Source organism: Periplaneta americana, chromosome 10, assembly GCF_040183065.1.
Source record: "Periplaneta americana isolate PAMFEO1 chromosome 10, P.americana_PAMFEO1_priV1, whole genome shotgun sequence".
Lineage (NCBI taxonomy): Eukaryota > Metazoa > Arthropoda > Insecta > Blattodea > Blattidae > Periplaneta > Periplaneta americana.
The window spans coordinates 162,976,257-162,996,037 of NC_091126.1; the positions used below are offsets into that span (position 1 = coordinate 162,976,257).

At 34.7% G+C, this 19,781-nt stretch overlaps 1 long non-coding RNA gene across 2 annotated transcripts; it reads left to right on the forward strand.

Moving 5' to 3' along the window:
- Positions 1-533: 533 nt before the first annotated feature.
- Positions 534-18,715, forward strand: LOC138708127 (uncharacterized). Of its 2 annotated transcripts, none has more exons than XR_011334593.1 (3): positions 534-697; positions 7,140-7,250; positions 17,591-18,715. It is a non-coding gene; the product is annotated as an uncharacterized lncRNA (long non-coding RNA). The 2 variants fall into 2 exon arrangements; XR_011334594.1 differs by having other exon boundaries at positions 7,140-7,232.
- The last annotated feature ends 1,066 nt before the right edge of the window (positions 18,716-19,781 follow it).

Here is a 19,781-nt window from a genome sequence, read left to right on the forward strand (position 1 = left end):
GATGTAATTGCATTGTACACGGTAGAATGACTATTGCGAATATATTATGTTGGCGATATAAACAATGGAGGTGGAAAGGAACTGATCATCCTACCTCGTTATCTCGTGCCTTAGTTGCCTCATTAGTGATTCCTTATTGGTGTCACCTATGAGGTTCAGACCTATCTTCGGACAGTTGATTAAACAACATAGTAAGTTCGTCAGTATTTAGTTTATTTTCTAAACTCTCACGCTAACGACGATGAGTCTATACCAACATTAATAATAATAATAATAATAATAATAATAATAATAATAATAATAATAATAATAATACCCGTTATTCTCGTCTTGTGCTAATGTATATAATGTTATATTATCGGCTCATAACATTTACATAATATGTAAATTACATATTATGTAAATGTTGCATTGGTTTTCAAATAATTGCTATTGTAATTTCTCTGCACATTAACAATCGTAACAATACCCCTCAACGGTTTTCAAACCATTATTTATATCACGACATGATCAGAACTCTGGAATATTGAAATTGGTAACACTGTGATGGCATGATACTGGATACTATGCTCTTTCAGATGAGTGTTTCGGTATCATATTCGCAATATTTTTTATGATTGTCGGTTAGTCGGTAGATCTTTTAAGATACAGTTTAGCTATCTCGTCACAGGAATTATAAATACAATTAAATGCAAAGGTAATAAACATATTTCATCCGTTTCATGTTCAGTGCACATACTTGACAGCTTGAACAATGGAGAGGTTTCTTGGTTGGAAGAGGTTGGGAGTAGAATTTTTCGCAGAATTGTACGAATTATTCGAACACAACCCGGTGAAACAACTCTCCGTACAATTGCCAACTACAGTGTGTGTAATTATAACTTACATAAAGAGAATATTATTTGGACGGCAATAAAATGATGATAAATGTGTCCCGGGGTGGGAGTCTGGGTTTGCTTGTTTATAATACACAATGAACTTACATATTTTACTTTATTGAAATTCTTAAATGTTTGGGATTATTGCAGATGACAGTTGTATTGTTTATCTGCAATTTTCAATATGAACTATGTTAAGCTGTGAGTTATTAAAGCTTCTTCGATAAATAATTTGACTTCAAGGACGGGTTAACTTTAATGTATTTGACAGTCACGCAAACCGTGACTTCAACGCCAATTCATTATTTTGCTTTTGAGTCTAAAGAACCTAACCTAATCGAATGTGACAAATGTATTAATATTTTTAATATAGAATATACATTCAAATTACATGTAACACATTTTCTTTCTATCCACTAACAATACTCATACATTTTTTGTGGAAAAACATATACTTCGTAGTGGTATATCAACTTACAATTTTAGCACAGCTTCGAAGTACATGTTCTTTGATCAGTTGTGTATTACATTTATAAACTCAAAGAAAAATTAACAAAAGCTTAAATCATACTGTGAATTAGTACTATTGATGATATGATGTGCGTTTTGGCATCATCTGACAACTACCTCAATGTTATATTCTAAAAGCAGGCTATAGGGCCAGTAGAGAAGAAGAAAGCAACTTCACAGGAGAACAGATTTTACTGAACCCTTTATGTTATGCTTAACAGTGATTTGATAGGAATTTAAAAATTGTAAAATGTCTTGAAGACCTTTAATAGACTAAGCAGATGTACATGTTCATACTTAATTAAAAGTTCATGAGAACGAGTAAGCTGTCATTTTCAATACATTAAACATTTTGCTTAATTTTGCGATAATTCTGTTGCATTGTATATTCCTTTTTGGTAGTAAGTTCAACATATGGGGGTATTTGTCCAGAAATACTTTCCCTCAAACACAGTGTAGTGGACAGCATTCCAGGTTGTAATGTTTTAATGAAGAAAGAAACAGTATTGTACTGTTCAAAAGGAATTTGGATTACACTTTAATGTTGCTAGTGAAATATAAACATCACGACATTTGGAGGGCTGAAATACCCTTGTAGTGAAGAATTTTGCTATATGAGGGTTTTAATTGGTATCCAACTTGTACAAGTTTCAAATGGTATTGGGAAGTTCTTCTTTACCTTTTACAGTTTGTGAAAAAATTATGTTTTACAGAAATTTTGTACTGAGCCTTAATATATATCATAGTTATTTTCATATGTTGAAATCGTTCAGTACAACATAGATAGCTTTATAATAATCATTTATGTAATCTGTGTGCAAACTGGAACTTTTTGCAAGAGCTAAAAGAACCTCAGCACACTGAAATTACACATGTACGAAGAAGTTCATGTCGCACATGTTACATACATAATTTTATTTATTACCCTAAGAAAGGATACTTTTTAGGAAGAATGTAATAGAGTAAAGCCTGCCAATAAATTGTTTAAGACTTGTTTAAGACTAGATCAAAGATATTTCTACATATACAGACCGAGAAACAAAATTTGGGCTTACTGAGCATGAGCAGTATATTATAACTGGAACTTAGAAAATTCAGGTGGCTCAAATTTTGTTTATGGGTCTGTATTAATTTAATGAACAGGGTTGCGTTTTACAAACGTGCAGTTACATTACTCACTTCATGAGCGCAGTTATTTATTTTTTCAAAAAATATTTTTATAAATTTGAAATCTTACCGAATTTGAAATCCTTTTAAGATTCATATAAATAGAAATTTCGCATTGTAAGCCTATCATGATTCTGCTTTGTTAGAAAAAAGTTCGAAAGAATTATCAGAGTTTGCTAATATTTAATATTCACATTTACCCTTTTGTAGGAACTAAACTAAACAAATGTGCAATTTTTTTTCCTACTTCATACATTTTCTAAACGTGTACAAAGTGCGACATTTCTATCAAACTATAACAATCTGTAACTCAGTTAACCAGAGGAGCCGAGGTTTAAACTTGTGAAATTTGTAATGAAATGGCCTATAATGGGTGTAGAACTAGTTTCTCTGAACAAGCAGAGCATCCTGTTAAACTTTGAATTTTTATTTTACGTATACAGTAAATGGAGTCTTATGGCAAGTCCTTGAAAAGAGTGCATTAAAATACATTAATATGAAGTAAATTATAACATAAAGAAAACTCCATGCATTTTACTCTTTTGAAGGGAGTTTTAATTTCTACTCTTGTACTTGAAAATGTTATATCGATATGTAAAATAGGAAAATATTATTATTAATGGCATCAGTACTAGCCCAGTAAAGAAAAAGTCCAAATGGTACTATTTCAAATCTTCAACTGTAATTTGACTAAGTTACAGGTCAGTGGAATTTTTTTCATCAAATTACAGAAAATGATGTTACTGCTTCCCCAAAATTAAAGAAAAATTGCCATTAATTTCTTCAAGCTTGCACTTTTTAAATATTACATAGAAAAGATACATGTGTCGTCATTTTTGTAGTGTGATAATTATGTTTGTTGCAGATACTTAATCTTTATGTTCTAACATTGGATATAACATTTTAGAAGGGAAACGTGATTTCAAAGGCATTTTCAGGTATTGCATAATAAAATACCTTTGCCTGTTTTCTAGTTATTTCACACAACTGATATGTAAGAGAAAATCAGGAACAAAATAATTTGTGTCAGTCTGGGATAAATCACAGTTTCGTGGAACCTTTGAGTATAGTGGAACTTCGTTTATTGTCGTTTCTACTAGTTATCATGTGAAGGGTGCAGGGGAAAAACTATCAAAGTCACATTTCTCTTAAGGGTGCTGTCATTTTCTAATTCACTATATTACTGCAAAATTTATCGCTGTTCCTACTGAAAAAGACTTATAAGTGGTGGTAACTCTCCTTTATCAGTTTTCATAACAAAAACAGAAAAGTTTTGCAGTAATATACTGAATTAATTGATGACATCGCCCTTATGAGAATTGTAACTTTGATCGTTTTTTCCCTGTACCTTTCATTTGCTGTTTGATGACATTAAATTATATTGTCGTCAAAACTGCACCAGTATTCATAATTATTTTTGTCAGATGATGTACTGACTGGTACATTTCTCCTGAATGACTAACATTCTCACAATCTCGAATACTCTGTTACATGCTCGAATGTCCTGTAATATGAGTGAAGCAGCCAGGTCTACGTCTTACTTCAAAAATAGGCAGTCTTCACAATTGATTGTTGAAAAGTTGAGTCATAAATATCACTTAAGTTGGTTAACAGTTTACAGTTAGAGTGCTAACAGTAAAGAGTCCTAAAGGTGTAACTTTTTCAGAAGATAATTTAAATACTTTGAGTGATTTTGAGGCAGGTAAACAAGTTGCAGATATTATAATCAATGCATACAAAATTTATCCTATAATACAATCATCAATGTCGACCTGGTTGGCAAGTTGGTATAGCGCTGGCCTTCTATGCCCAAGGTTGCGGGTTCGATCCCGGGCCAGGTCGATGGCATTTAAGTGTGCTTAAATGCGACAGGTTCATGTCAGTAGATTTACTGGCATGTAAAAGAACTCCTGTGGGACAAAATTCTGGCACATCCGGCGACGCTGATATAACCTCTGCAGTTGCGAGCGTCGTTAAATAAAACATAACTTAATACAATCATCAACGAAACAAGCAAATATAAAACTTAGCAAAATTAGCAGTATAGTAGGCCTATATGAACATTTTTATTGAATTAATAAAAGTAATTGATTCTATCATATTCAATCTGCATACTTCAGGATGAGAACCTACATAGGCTATATTAAATACAAACAAAATCCGTCAATTAGTGTAGGGAAAAAGACTGCACGGAGAGAGAGAAACCATTTTTTTCCATTACGTACTAGGAATATTGAAAGTGTACATTTCGCTGTACATTTTGAAGTCAGTTTTTCTCAGTATACATTATTTCCTTTATTTTCATATAATAAAAAAATGAAAACACTTTCTTTTAAAGAGCTAAGTCCTCTAATTTCCAGAACATAAGTACAACATGGGCTGTGGGAAATGTATATTTATATTTGCGGCAATGAAATTAACAATGCATACTGACGTTATTTGTCTTTTCCAAATGAAAAACATATTGCCAATTAGCTTACCATGACTCATTGGTAGGTGGACGTCAGAATCTGGGCCTTTATTCGTGATAACAGTGTTATTGCCATTTAGAGAGAATTGCGGCATGGGGAAAACAGTCATTGCTATGTTACAGATGGAGGACGATGTCCAGTTGGGTGAATCTGTAGAAAAGAACAGGTATGATCGTCAATAAAAAGCAGAAGGGGTCCCTGGAAACAGTATGTATGCCTGAAAATATCCAGCGAGTCCATATGGCCCTGCTACAAAGTCCATAGTGCTCAGTTCATTGCCATGTCTCACGTGGGTCGGATTTAGAGTAGTGGACAAAAGATAACATTGTTAGTTTCAGGAAGTAATCGAGCCAGTCACCTCTTACGGCCTACTGTAAATATCAGTGAACAATACTTCTCTCACAACTACCTTCTATTGTAAAAATCACTGAGAAAGTTGAGCTGCCTTAAGGCGGTGGAGTGGCATGACGACATTATGATGTATCTCGAACTATAAAGTTACACCCATGTAATTTGCAAGTCTCAAGAACTGAGACCAACAGATAAAAAGAGTTAGCTACAATTCTGCACAATGTTCCTTGGAATATTGCAGGAGGATGAAATAATTCTGTCTGCTCTGGCAATGTCGGAGGAAGCAAACTTACACCTTAATTAGTTCGTTAACAAGCAAAATCTTCGTTACTATACATACAGGAACCTAAAGTTTCTTTATGAAAAACCTCTGCATAATATTGGAGCTTCCACTGGCATTGTGATGCCGTATTTCGTTGACAATCAAGAATGTCAATGATGAGTGGTACAGTAATGACTAGGGCTAGGATTTTGATGACCTATAAATCATGAAAAAATGTCCTAAAAACAATGCATTTATGAACTAAAAATCTTTAAAAAATGCCCTAAAATTGATCTTACATAATTGGCTTAGTAGGAATATTAATATTGAGACTAGTAATTAAATTAAATTCTAGTACCAACTTTCAAGTTTATTTAACTTTACATAATTTTTCTAAGTAGTACATTTTAATTAATTATTTTACCTGATGTAGCCCACCACAAGGCCACTCTTATCCGGAACAGCAGGTATAGAGGGGTCTATATTGAAGGGGTGGTTGGACTGATCCATTATGTGGGGGTGTACTACGTTAAAATGACAATATTTGTGTAGAAAAACGATTAAAATAATTAAAAAAATAATGGGTATTAATTGAACAAATATGTAGAGAAAATATCAAAGTAAATAAATAAAATTTTACATTAATAATGAGGATTTATGGCCAAAATTAAATGAAAATACCCAAAAAATGACCAAATAAAACAAAAAATGCTCTTATGAGTTGTAAGAGGTAAAAAATGCAAAAAAATGCCCTAACAAATATGTTCTAAAACACTCAGTATATCACATAACATATAAATACTAAAGCAGGAATGTTTTTGGCTTACTAGAAAAAAGATGCAATTTCATCAATGACATTAAAAACTTTTTCGTACCAGAATGTTCAAAACTAATCATCTGAACACAATATTTTTCTAGCAAGATGGAGCTATAGTCCACATTATCCATACCACCATGATGACTAAGCTGCACCTATTCTTTCCAAACTGACTGATCTCACAATTTGGAGACATTTCATGGCCGCCCAGGTCTCCAGATCTGATAGTCCCAGAACTTTTTCTTTGGGGCTATCTTAAAAAGAAAGTTTTCTCCCGGCCACTACACACTACTGGGGACTTGAGAACAGCAATCCAAGAAATAATTCAGGGTATTCAGGCTTCCGCAAGCACTTGCATCAATGTATTAATGCTGATGAAGGCCATTTGCATGATGTTATATTCACGAAATAGTGTGTATCAATAATGATAATTTGTGTACATCTAACAACCAGAAATAAAATTTGTGTACTTGTACACGTGTTCCAAAACTAGTTTTTTTTTCTTTTATACTGTTTCCCACAGCCCACCCAGTACTATATCTGTAATGACTTGCTTATTTACTACCTAAACAGTACATAAATACATCATTAAGCAGTTGTGCCACTTGATATACAGTGAAAATTTTTAGCAAGTACATGTTCCGAATATTTATTTAATGAATTGTACGATTTATTTTTTAAAGGTAGAACTTCTGTGCTGCTGTGACACGAGTTACAGACATGTTGCTGCTCTACACATAAACTGAAGTGATGTCGCCAGTACTGATGGATTTTGAGTTTGTATTGCTTAATATGTAATTGTCACTTAGCTTGTTTATAATTTAAAGTTGGTTTCTGCACATTTCCAGAGTAACTGGAGTATAAAAACTAAATATATATAATTCAACTTATAGTGCACAAGTGTTTTCGTTCATTTTCAAAGTATCTGTATGCTGGCAGATGCTGCTGCATATAGCATACAAAGTTATTTGAATGAGTGTTGGAAATACCAGGAAGCAATTCCGAACATTCAATATACACTGTAGCCACAGAAACATTTCGTGATTATAAACTGCTCTAATTTTGTAACTATGCATATTACGAAATTCATACCAGTGCCATTAGAAATAACGCTCAAAGAATTTCATGAGATATGTAATTGAGGGGTTTGCCGGAAAAAGGGCGTATACGTCAATATGGTGAATTGAGATACAGGCAATCTAAGATTTTAAAACACACCTGAATAAAATGTTATTTAGATAGTGAACAAAATTATACATTAAATTAAAAATCTTAGCGAGTATAAATGTTTTGTAGCATTTAGGCAATTTATATTATTAAATTTTGTTATATTTGTACCATATAAAACTTCGGTCTATACGCCCTTTATCCATATAATGATTTTCTTAGGGGATTTAATGTAGATTTCAGATTTAAATTTCACACGGAATTGAAACAAACATACATTTTATGACATTTATTATCTACTTCTAAAGTAATTTACATTATTTCAGATATACTGAGTAGACATTAAGTACACAAAGCAAAATCTCTGCATATAACAGAAAAAGAAAATCTCCATTTTGTGTGAACATAAATAAATAAAATTTATTCTTTGTATAATCCTGATAACACTAAGCCCAAAAATCTGAATATTGTAACAAATCTCTTTATAGAACATAAAATATTTCCATCTGAATCTATGAGTTTCATAAGTTTATTTACTCTTAAAGCAAGGACAATAATGAACATAAAAAGCAGTCAAAGGAAACAACTGGACTGACTAAATTGAAGTATATAATATATTTGCTTAGTCCCTACCAAGAGAAAAAACACACAGTACAGTATGCGGTAACGCGTAGCACTAGCTCTACTTGTAGACTGACTGACTAAATCACGCACGCACGCAGCCCTGTCCTGCAGGTATGTACAGTACAATCAAAACAAAATTTCTCTACTATAATTAGCGAATTATTCACTACATTTTAAACCATTTTCCCGAGGAAGGGCGTAGAGGTCTATCCGCCTTTCTTCTGGCAAAGCCCTCAATTGTAACTGTTGGCGGAAAGCAACAGCTGACATCATAATAAGAAAGAAAAAAAAAACGCTGTTCCTGCTCTTTCACTTGTCATTGTTGGATAGAAGCAAATTGTGTTAAATGGTGTGAATGTTTACATTTCAGCTCAGTGTGAATTCTGTAGCATTTAGAGAGTTAAGGCAAACTCACAGGAACGTAGTTGGTGTTTATTATACCACTTCAGAATTGTCTTGTCAGTAGGTGCCACATGTGGAAACTTCCATCTGAAGGCACGCTGAACTCTCACTACACTCCATGTGCTATGGTATTCCAACACAACCAACTATGTTCCTGTTGGTTCGCCATAACTCTCTAAATGGTGCAGAATTCACACTGAGTTGAAATATAAACATTCATACCATTTGACACAATTAGCTTCTATCCAGCAATGCCAAAATTACAAGCAAAAGGGCAGAACAGCGTCCTTTTTTTTTCTTATCATGCCATCTTATTGTTTTCCGCCAACAATTACAATTATACATCCCCTGAAATTTTTTTAAACGTTCTTTCTAATGTTACCAGTATGAATTTCGTAATACGCAGTTAATAATCATGGATTGTTTCTGTAGAGACACTGTTTGTTTGTCCCATTCCTTTCCTCCATGTTATAATAAAAATTATATGCATATATATGTTTAAAAATGGAAATTATATTTTTGTTACTGCAATATTTTATACTTGGTAACATTAAGAAGTAAACGTATATATATATATATATATATATATATATATATATACATACACACACATACATACATATATACACCAGGTGTTTCAGATCACCCGTATCAGGTTTTTTCCTCGAAAACTATATGATACTGGTTGTTAATAAAAAAAAATTTGATTACCAAAACCTATGTAAAGAATCGATTAGTGGTAGTACCACTTCCCATAACAAACCAGAAATAGGAGTACCTGTTGTCAACTTCGAAATTTCAAATGAGAACATAGGCCATTAAAGGTACCATTGGAAACTACTTTTAAAAAGAAACAATTTTATTGGAACTTTTTTTTTTTTAACTTTTATTGTTTACTCACAAAGCAACAAAAATAATATCTTCCCCTCGTCTCAATAGAGAAGTGATCGAAATCTATACACATGACAACAACTTTAATCGCAAGGAAGAAGGCATAAAGCTAAACAAGTGTTGGTACCCGGTCCTAAACAGAACAGATAAGAAACCACTACAACAAAAGGACGGAACCCAGAACGGGAGCAGCGAACAAAGCGGTGCGGACCGCAGTGACAACAGGCCTCGGCCCGCTAGTTGCACTATAAATATGCCCGCACAACCAGCCACAGGATCAGTTGCCTCAGGTACGCCGAGAAGAGTTTTGCGACCTCGGATACCATTCCACTGAAGATGTCTGCCGCAGTTGCAGACGAAACGTCTGGTAGAAAACCAACCAACAGACCATGGCCTCTCAGCCCGGAAAATGAATCTAGATCTATGGACTCCGGCTGTGAAAGCTTACACTACAAAAATAATACCTTCTGAGAAATGCAGTACATTATGTACGTACACTCTTCATAGTAAGTGTTCGAAATGTCCGCCATCCTGTGCTAAACAACTTTCTGATCTCCTAACATCTGTAATTGCACGGATCACTTCAGCACACCAAAATTACTTCCAGAGATTATTGCATACCCATTGACACCACAATGACTAATCCAAAACAGTGAATTCTCAGCCATATTGAAGACAATACAGTGAGAATTTTTTATAACCATAAGTTCGCAAATCAGTCGCTTATCAGTGCAAACCCCTCACAACCACCAACATCTGTGAACTCATGGTGCCACAACACTTCGACATTCCTTTACATTCTCCTCCATAAATTTACGGCGTAGTTGCGAGCTGTCTCAAACTGTGTCCAGTTCAATCATGAGTCACGCTTCACTGCATTGCAGTAGTGTGTTTTGTTGTGCAATGGTTAGATATTTACTCCGTCATCACATATACATTTTGAAGACATACATAAAGTGCAAGAAATCGTGTGGTAGAACAAGGCAAAAATTTAGATGTAAATTTCCTAACAGCCCAATCCCATCATGAAAAGTAATATTGGATTTAGTGAATAACTCAGCATACTACTGCACTGCCCTGAATGAAGTGCGACTCATGATTAGGGAACGGATTTTTATGTGCTAAAAAATTTAAATATATTTATTTTTTATGTCCTAAAAAGTACGAAAATATTTGCTAAAAATAAAAAAATATATATATATATATATTTTTTTTTTAAATATGACAAAAATACCTTACTTAGCTTGAAAAAAAAAAATGTTACTAGGTACTCACCAACCACACTTGAGTGCTAGCAGTTAGCTGAGAATTGCAGTGAACAAAGGTCATCTCCAAATTCTCCATCACAAATGCATGCTGATTATCTCTGAACAACTTATACTGTGAAAACGATCTTTCCACATCACAGGACGTCAGACGTGCATATTAAAAGAGAGGAATGTCACAAACACCGTCAATTTCACCTACAGGCACATCCTCCAATACTTGAGCAAATTTACACATTTTTTTATATCCACTGTTTCTCCCATACACATTTTAGAATTTGTCCCTTAGTACTTGTGCTTCTGAACCTGGTAGCGAGTCTAGTTTAATTTCCACGGCACGCACCTCCCCGTTTCAGACAACAGGGTTTTGGATTTTCGAATTTTTTATGGTGTCACACAAAAAGCTTAAATTTGCTAATAGGAAAGCCAAATAGTTTTTTAAACAACCATCTTTCAGTATATCTTGAAGGATATCGATTGACGAAGCCCGGTAACAGGGAATCACAACAAGTCGTATTGCCTTACTTGATGGACATGAGCGAGAGGTGAGAGATTTGTTTAAATTAAATAATGTTCGTAACCGAGCTCTTATCTGTTGTGTTTCACAAACAAAGCGTTGAATGAAATCATCTTCAGCAACAATAAACATTCCTAATTATGTGTTGCAAGATCTCTCCTCCTTGTCCATGTAAATTTATTCTCTAATAATAACATTGATATGCTACCTAGCAGTTCTCAGAACTTGAGCCAATACTATTACGAAAATGGATCATGGATACACCAAACAGCGCTCAGAAACACAAAGCAACCAAGAATTCTTAAAAAGATAACGTACTTCTGAGTGATATAATTGATTTATTTACTAAAAATGTTATTAACTGGTCCAACAGAATAATATCTGTTGTTGTGACAATTAATGTTTGAGGAGAAAAATTTGCTCCGGCGCCTGGGATCGAACCATCTTTAGTAACATCGATAACATCTTTAGTAAATTCGTCTAGCTAGCAGTGCATTATTCTGTACAGACTGCTATGCACTTTACTGCGGAATCCCGGCTATTAGTCACTCAGCTGAGTGTGCTCCTTGTATAATGGCAATTGACTTGAAGTATGAAAACGTCAACGTATATGCCCAACTTGGAGTCAGGCCACAAAAAGGGAAAACAACACTGTAGGAGGAAGGTTCGATCCGGTGCTGTGGATTGAATTCGGTGTAGCTCAGTGGTCAGAGCGCTTGGTACGTAGAACCAAGGACCCGGGTTCGATCCCCGGCGCCGGAGCGAATTTTTCTCCTCAAATATTAATAATTGATTTAGTTTTAAAATATTTAAAAGTTCTTGTAATAAAAATATTTAAGTAAAAAAACTCCAAGATTTATGTGTTTATAATAGGTTTCCTGAAAATATGTATTTACATAATTTTTTTGTAATTGTTTTAAACTTGAAACTTCATGTTCGGAATTTTTAACTTTGTTAATTGTGCTTCATCACACGCAAAAAGAATATTTAATTACATAGGAATCCACTCCTTACTCATGACTGATCTGCCCACAGTTCGAGAGAGCTCGCAACTATGCTGTAATTTTATGGAGGGGAATGCTGGTGACGTGTAACGTCAGTTCACAGAAGGAGATGCCAGTAGTTGCGGGAGGGCCATGCCGGTATGTGGCCGACTTGCAAATAAATAGTTTTAAAAGATTCTCACTGTAGTGAATGACAGCACGTGAAGCTAGTAGTAAGAGAGTGTGGATCATACACGATGTGGTAAATCCCAGGGGCGGCCCGTCCCTATGTGCTACAGCACAGTGATATTTTTTTGCTCAAATAATGTATTTGTAATACCATAGTATCTGATCTGTCATTTAACAATTTCCCGTGATTATATTCATGACGCGTTACCGAGTGTTTAGTCTTCACTCTTCGCTGCCTCAGGGGGTTCGTTGTGCTACTCTGAACTTCATATGAGAAATAGACATTAATGCGCATGTGCGAAGCTGAAATCACTGCTCTGATTGACTATTTTTACGCGGGACAGTGCTGTAGTCAGCTTCAGCACAACACAGCTTGGAGAATGCAAAAGTAAAGCGTAACTAAAAAATGCTTGTTTGTGGAAGAACTCGGAACTATGTACAATGTATTTGGTAATTGAAATATCAGACTGCTGCTGCCATCTACCGGTAGGCCTGTGAGGTTCCTCCTGATTCAGCTAGCAAGCGACGGAAAATGAAATCCTAGAAAATTGAAGCCAAGAAAGTATATGACTGTATAATTCAGGAAACTACTCACCGTTTCCAGTCTTTAAGCTACCTAGACAGCAACAAAATTGTTAAACAGCAAAATTTTTGAGAATTTTTCGTATAATTTTCGTGAACGCGAACTTGAAGTTGCTGTCAACAGCTATACTATACTGAACAAAAGAGTGTTAATGACGCAACTTGGACTTCTATACCTAAGACCCGACTTCCGAAATATATATATGGAGCTGTTCAATTGTTACAATACATAGTCTCCAACAATTTACAGGATCCATTCTGTGAAGTAACAAAGTTGTTAAATATTTTGTTTACAACACCAATGACCACTGCTGAGCCAGAAATATGTTTTTCTTGCTTGAAACGCATAAAAACGGTTTATAAGGAACACTATGTCCCAGGATCGCCTCACTGCTCTTTCAATACTATCAATGGAAAAGAGTATGATGTCCAAGATGCAGGGTAATTGACACCAGGGTAATTGACAAGTTCTGCAGTAGGAAGGAACGTCGTATGAACTCCATATTTCGTCTCTAGGTGAGTCTCAAATTAAAATAAATACATATAAGTATATACAGTAGGCCGATGTAGAGATTGTAGCACACTCATTATTTTGACCACCAGCCGCTACTGGTAAATCCTTTATTTACACCATCTGCAAAGAGTACATGGACTTTGTGAAGATGAGATTCCATTCTGACAATCATTTCTTAGTTGGTTATTTTATTGCATATTTAGGGCAAGTATTTTCTGTGACCGCTGCTCTAAATCATTAAATGCAGCTAATTTAATCTCCAAACTGATTTGTTTTCGTGTTACACCTGCCATCATTAAAAAAATAAGAGTAGAATATGAAAGGCACAAGATTGTCAGGAAGACAGTGAAAGGAACCATAAAGGCAAATTCTATTAAGGATCACACGCCTTTGAAGCAGGCAGAGTTATATTGTAACACCTGCCTATGATGGAGAAATTGAAGCTATACATGTTGCCTTAAATCAACTTTTATTCCATATGGATAAATTCACAAACGCCGTCATCCTCTCGGACTCAAAAGCAGCAATTTTGTCCATAAACAAAACTGATCACCCCTACACAGAACAAATCAATAATTGTCAAAAAATACTTGCAACTTTAAAAGAACGTGGCAAAACAGTTGTGTTACAGTGGATCCCAGGACATTGTAATCTACATGGGAATGAACAGGCTGACACGTTAGCTAAGAAGGGTGCCAATCTCAAAATAAACCCACGGAAACCTTTGTCATTTAACTTAGTAAAACAATATATCAAGCAACTACAAAAAAATAATCACCAACAAGAACTGGACATAAACATTTCGCAACAACGTAGGAAATTACTGAAGGATATATCTCCTGAACCCAGAAAACTGGCAGTTGCAAGCTTTCGTCTTAACACTGAACATGACATCCTGGGTAAACACCTCAATCGTCTTGGCATCCTTCCATCAGCATCCTGCATTTTGTGCCATCAACAGGAAGACATGGATAGACAACATCTTGCAAAATGCCCAGCTCTGAAATCCTCCAAGGAAGTTGACCGCTACTGGGAAGCCAGAGCCCGAATGTTTTTAATTACTTAATTCGTAGTTTTGTTCACCACTTTCTTGTTTTTCCCCCAGTCAATGATAGTAAATATCATGTACTAGCCATTAGACAAATGAATAATAAATATTGTAACACACTCCTTGCACAGAATGTCAAGCTCAGTCAACAGAAGTATGAAAGAAGTTTGACGAAAAAAAAAAAAAAACATCTTTACGAAGGTAATACCAAGTGAAAAAAAAGTTAAATATTGAAAATAGAAACTAACAAGGAGAGAACACGCTCTGTATATCACCGAATTAAATCAGATTTTGTGACATGAAAGTACAAGAAGTACTGTTTAAAGCCATACCTGGTATGGGTGGCCAATGACCCCTCATTTTGGAATTATTGGCTATTGTTTGTGATATACTCCTGTTAGGTGCTCAATAGGGAAGCATTAGACTGTGTAACAGCGTAGCCCATATGGATGGCTGCTGAGTTGTTATCCAGGCAACCTGAGTTCGAATCAAACTGGTCCTATATTTTTTTCTTTTAATAATGATTAATATTGTGATCACAGTTACCTATTTACATACCTATATCACATTTCTCAATGTATTGAATGCTTCATCATATTTTAAACAAATTACTAATTAACTAACATTGTATTGTAAAGGATAAACAATGAAATACTGCTCATGTAGGAAGGAAAGATGTGTCACTGGTGTCTGTTCTATTTCTGTAGCAGCTATTCCATTTCATTTTGTACCCGATTCATTATGATGTCATAAAAACACACAAACATACATATTTCCTGCACCATGCACAGCAAATGAAAGAAAGTTGTCCACAGTCACACACATTTTTGTGCACTTCTGCTGCGAAACAGATATCCTTCACATTCACAAACACTTCTCGTTCGTTTATTAATTTTGATGCATACCACGCATATTTCAACATGGCTTTGAATATAGGAACTGACAACTGAAAGTGAATAATAATAATAATAATAATAATAATATCAAGCTTTAAAAAATGAGAAGGCATTAGGATTCGAACTCGGGTTGCCTGGATGACAACTCAGAATCCAACCACATGAGCTACGCCGTTACACAGTCTAATGCTTTCCTATTAGGCACCTAATGGAAGTATGTCACAAACAATAGCCAATATTCCAAAACGAGGGGTCACTGGCCATCCATACCAGGCATGACTTTAAACAGTACATCTTGTACTTTCATGTTACAAAATCTGATTTAATTCGGTGATCTACAGAGCATGTCCTCTCCTTGTAAGTAAATTAAAAAAAAATATATATATATATTTTTATTGTTTCATCGGGGTTTCTCCAAAATTTAACCATCATTGTAATGGTGGATAAAACATATTTAAAATATGTGAAATATGTCAGGACTGATAAACTGTATTGTTGCAACAGGATTTATCTATAGCAATCTCACTAGGGGTTTTGATTTATCTAGAGAAAATCAAAACTCGAGTGGGATTAATTTAGAAGAAATAAAATACTCTAATACAATAAAATATTGACTTACTAAAATACTAAACTGTCTTGAAAATATATTTATTATACCATCTCATCATTACAAATATTCTGCTAGATGGCAGTAGTGTGTTATGATCGACTGTTCTCTTGTTACCAATTGTGCCAACTATACAATCTTCATTGAACTCTATGGACGATTACTAGTCAAGAAGACTTTGTTGATTCAGTTTCATTTTTATGAAAACAGCTGCATTCCACTTCAGTTATCATTATACTGTATATTAATCTCTGATACGTGACTATCCATAATATCATTAAGCAGAAGCTATAACATAACCTAAATAATATAAACAAGATAAATGATAGAAAAGTTTTAATTAAGGATGATGAAATAAACATAATTTTAAAAGGTACAGTTATTGAAAATACAATGTTGGCAAACAAAGAAGCAAATGCTAGAGAGGTGATAAAAACAAATGCTAGGGAGGTGATAAAAATGTTAGGACAAGCAGCCATGAGGTTCGTTCCAACAACAGTGAGAAACCGTCTAACCATCGTGAGCATGCGCAGTACAGAAAAAGCGTTCCAACACAATCCAAACCAGTCCTGAACCGGAAGCATGTACTGCAGTCGGGCGTTCCAACAAACTTTTGACACAGGTTCGGAACGGTCAGAAGTAGTCAGTGGATTGAAGCATGTACGGAAGAGTACGCAAGACACGCATGCACCTAAGCTCACCAACGTCTCCTGGATACTGAAGAAAGACATGATCGACTGTTCACATCAATGAGGTTAAGATGAAAAGTGACAGTGCAGACGAATAATAAAACTAGAGATTTAATTTAAATTTTCGCCAAAAGGAAAGGGAATGGAAATTATTTGGAAATTGAAATAGTTAATTACAATTTCAACATGCAGCTTTTATTAAAAGTATAATAAATAACGTACATAAATTAATAATTAAAAAAAGAACTATTTTTAGATGAGAATCGCCCAATACACGACATTGAATTAGCGGAATTCATATTTTTGTCATCTTTTTATAAAAAATTATCGAAATTCTATATTCTGCAATTAAAATTAGCCGCAAAACGATAATAATAAGCATCCCGTTCTTAGCAAAGATGATCACAGTTATAGCATCTCTGGATTTAGTACACAACGATCAGCGAAAGCGTTCCAACAGCGTCCAGTCCAGTTTCAATCCCACAGCAGATGCTCAACTAGCGCATGCACATAAGATGGTACAGGAACCGTACATGAACTGATCCATGAACAGCTTGTTGGAACGAACCTATGATTGGTTGAAACACATCATTGTGCCATTTTATTGGTCAAAAGTAGTATGACATAGTAAAAGTGTAATAGTCATTATAACATAATGATGAGAGATGACATTCACTGACACGTGCAAGAACAATTAAAATATAAAGAAAAGGGTTCAAAGTTATTGTTTATAGTAGGTTGATTTTGTTTTGTTTTCTAGGATACTGGATTACTACAAAATGAAGTGTTGATTTGTCAGCTAGAACAACTTCGCCATGACAATTGCTCCTCTACTTACACTTGGCCTGTAGGAAGTGGAAAACTGTAACAGAAAGTTTTCTTCTTCTGAAGATCGAGCTACGCCCGCTACATTTCACTCCATAAACACGTGATAGCATCACCATGACTTCCTCACTTCCAGTACCAGAGACCAGCATTCAAAGTACACAGACTGCATTATCGTACGCATATATTGCAGCAACATGTGAAGGTCCCTCTCAGATTGTTCCGCAGGCCATGGTTCACAAAGATGATCATCCAACGATCAAGGAGGAGCACGGTGAAATCGCAACAGGCAGGAATTCCCCCAAGAAGGATAATCTTATCAAGAAGCCGTACCAGTGTACTATATGCAGTAAGGGTTTCACTACAAAATCATACTTCACCCAACATGTTGCCGTGCACAGAGAAGGGAAAACACATTGCCCAGTGTGCAATAAATCTTTTAATGTTAAATGGTATGTAAGGGACCATATGAGATTACATACGGGGGAGAAACCATACGAGTGTTCGCTGTGTGGGAAGAGTTTCAGTTTTAAATCTCACCTCGATTGGCACAAATCAAAGCACTCAGATTAGAGTCCTTCGTTTTATTTGTGGCTGAGAGTTAACTTTGTTTTATCATTCTGGAATTTGAATTTGCAGAATAAAAATGATTAGCTTCGTATCGAGGACCATTGTAATTAAGTTTGAAGCTTTGATACATTCATGATTTATCTGACGTATGTGAACATTGGTGCTCATATTTATACATGAATAGTATGCTTGCCAATTTTCCTTGGCATTTTGCTGCTTTTGGGTTATAGCAGGTAACAGTGTAGTCTGTATGTGTTTAACCCTTTCAGTGCCTCTTTATTTAGCTAAAATTATTTAGTGATGTAATATATTATTTGAATATGTGAACAGATAACTCTTCAAAGTATATGGATGTGTTTAGATGCATAAGGCTGAGATTTATTAATAAAGCAAAGTTCGGCCTTATAACCTTCTTAGTATTGGCACTAACAGGGTTAAAATACATGTTATGTAGATTTTAATAGAATAAAAGCCATTAGTGTTTCAGATACTTCCTTTCTGCTTTAATTTTCTGTCTATGCCAGAAGAGCCTCCTTTAACATGTTTTTTATGTACTACAGATTATTAAGTTTCCAAGAGACTATGAAATTAGGGGAAAGCAAGCGTATTTAGATGGCAAAAGAATAGTACATTATGCAACGAGCCTATAATGGTAGTAATTAAGACGCGAGTATGTTTATGAAACGAGCATGAGTTTCATAATTTTCATACGAGCATCTTAATAACCATTATAGTCAAGTTTCATATGACTTTTTATGCTCGACCATATTTCTAACTTGAAATGATTCATAAGTATTCATGTTATTCTTATCTGACTGAGGAGTGGAACTGACCTTGTGCAATACCTCTTAAATTGTGAGATGTGCGCAGACATGAAAGTATTGATTTTTTCCGAGAAACAGATGTCGACATTGACCTTGACATTGAAAAACGAGATGACAAATTGAATTTATTTGAATATTATTTACAATTAACGCTAATTATTATAGTAACAGAACTGACTTTATTTCAAATATAGGTGATTTATTGATTTATTGTTGTCTTTCGATTGCATATCCGAGAATAATCGATACTTGCGCTTTCATATTGCTACAGTGGTATTTTCTGATTGGTGGAACACCTGAACTTTAATGAATAGGTGTACTTTAATGAGGTCCATTAAAGGGCTGCTACCAGGTGTATAATTACTACATTTCGGCATGGTCGAGCATAAAATAAATTTATATGAACATACCTGGATTCACTTGCTCTCATCCATATTTAAAGGCAGCTGGGCTGCATTGACTTTTTTCAGTACTTAATTTGACTTTGAATTCTTTATTTACTGAACAGAAAGTTGCTCTCCAATAGTCATCAGCTTAGTCTTTCTTAAAGAAACAGACTGTGATCTAATTAAATGAATATGTTTAGTGTCTGAAAGAGAAGTCGTAGTTAAGCAGTACTTCGTTAATAGCTATTGCTTTTTAGACTACATATAATTGTAAATAGAAAATGTATACAGTGACAGTTCCAAGTTGGCAGTGTAAAAAGACAAACACATACTCGGTATGGTCATT